Source organism: Macrotis lagotis, chromosome 7, assembly GCF_037893015.1.
Source record: "Macrotis lagotis isolate mMagLag1 chromosome 7, bilby.v1.9.chrom.fasta, whole genome shotgun sequence".
Taxonomy (NCBI): domain Eukaryota; kingdom Metazoa; phylum Chordata; class Mammalia; order Peramelemorphia; family Peramelidae; genus Macrotis; species Macrotis lagotis.
The window spans coordinates 132,881,089-132,883,196 of record NC_133664.1 but is presented as its reverse complement, the minus strand read 5'-3'; the positions used below and the strand labels follow the sequence as shown (position 1 = coordinate 132,883,196).

Genomic DNA, 2,108 nt, shown 5'->3' with positions numbered 1-2,108 from the left:
TGATAAGAGATAGGTCTATTATTTGATAAACCTTTAAATACCAATTATTATTTTGAGGTTTTTTTGCTTTTCGTTTTTGGTTTTTTAGCAGGCAAAGTTCAATTTATTTCTGGTTTATAAAAAAAAAAAACAAATCTGTGTGGTTGCCCAGCAGCTGCCTGGGTCTTCTGAACAGACACGTAAGTGTGTCTTCACAAGATGATCCATGAATTCCTGATAGGGAAATTTAGTGAACAGTCTCCTTCCACAGGACTGGGGTTAGGTAGCTGTATGTTTTAGAGATGGCATCAAAGGTAATTTTAGCAAAGTTGCCCTGAGTGCAGAACAGCCTCTTGCAGAAATGTAGCAGTCATCAATTCCAGCCATCATTAGGAGCTTCTTAGGCACAGGAGCCAAAATGATGCCAGGACCTCTAGGAGCAGGGAGCAGGTGCACCAGAACAGATCCACATCACCCAGTGACCTTGCAGGGCACTGTGTGAGGCTTATCAATCTTGTTTCCCCAGTAGCCATATCTCACAGGAATGATGGAAAATTTGGCTAGAATGAGAGCGCCACGAATAGCCATGCCACTTCTTGGAACACTTGACACCTAGAGCAACATGGCCCTTATTGCCGCCAATGGCCACAGAACCTTGAACCTGGTGTTGTCCAGCTCTAGTTTGTTTCTGAACAGGTATGATCTTCAGAACATCATCTTTCAATAATTCTAGGAAGAAATCCATGATCTCAGACTTCTTGATAGGAAGGGAGAAAAGATAAATCTCTTCCAAAGACTTGATCTTCATATCCTTGACTAGGTGGCTCAGCTTAGTGACAGGAACCCATTCCTTGTCTTCAGCCTTTCCTCCCTCAGCCCCTGCCTCAGCCTCCACTGTAAAGCCACCATGGAAGCCACCTCAGCCTCTGACTCCTGGGGGCCTCCCTCTCCTCCTGCAGCACTGGAGTCATCCACCATTTGGTGGACAATGGAAGTAGAAGCCCAATTATTATTAATAAGAATTTAATTTTCAAAAAAAATACAAGGAAAATTTAGAATTCACAAAAAATAGTGTGACCACAGTATAGTTCACCATTTCACACAATGTACTAAGAAAAACTCTAAATGTCTATATGACTGAGACATAAACAAATGATAGAATAAACAAATTAGAGTAAGGAAGAAATTGCTTGTCAGATTTATAGACAAAGGAAGAAATCACAGCCAAATAAGAAATAGAAAGGATCACAAAAGGTAAAAAGTAGACAGTTCTGATTACATAAAATTCTAAAGATTTTTGAACAAATAAAATTAGAGAAGGTATAGTTATATAGGGGAAATATTTCCATCAAGCTACTCTGATAAAGATCTTTGTTACAAAATATATATGGGCCTAGATCAAGGTTATAATTATTAGAAACCTTACACAACTGAAAGTGGCCTAAGGATATGTACAGCCAGTTCATAAGGAGGAAACCTTGGCTACATAAAAATGAGAAAAAAATTACTCTAAATGAACCTTCTTTACATTGCAGAGGTAAAGTAGTCTTTTTATTCCTTCATATTTAGTTAGATCTTGCCTAATATATACTCGTTCTCTTTATTTTGAAGTACAATTTGACCTGTTAAGGCTGAAATGTAGTAAATCAAAATAAAATTAATTACTTTGGCTTTATTTTTGATGTACTTGCAGCTAAGACTAGAATAAAGGCTCATATGTTGATTTGTTGCATTTGTTTGATATAAAAGTATCTTAATAAAATTGAGAGAATCTAATTTGTAATTACTTGCTCTCTAAAGACCCAGGATGTTCATTGTTGGTGCTTACTTGGTGCATTCAACATTTATACATGTCATATTATTTTCCTAATATTCTGAAGATAGATTTGCTGACTCTTCCAAATTCATTCTTCTGTGAAATTAGGATCTTGTTTGCTTTTCCCCCCTAAACTCACATTAATTGAGTGGTTTCTAAAAAAAATAGAATGCCTTTTCATGCAATAGATAAATTATCTCAATAAAAACAACAAAACAAACATTTTTAAAAAATCACTTAGATGATAGATAGACATTATTGGGTATTGACTTTTTCCTTCAGGTGTTTTTTTCTCCTGAAAGGAAGAAATTTC

At 36.2% G+C, this 2,108-nt stretch overlaps 1 pseudogene; it reads right to left on the bottom strand.

Moving 5' to 3' along the window:
• Positions 1-226: 226 nt before the first annotated feature.
• LOC141494153 (small ribosomal subunit protein uS5 pseudogene) lies at positions 227-1,823 on the bottom strand (annotated as a pseudogene).
• Between the last annotated feature and the right edge of the window lie 285 nt (positions 1,824-2,108).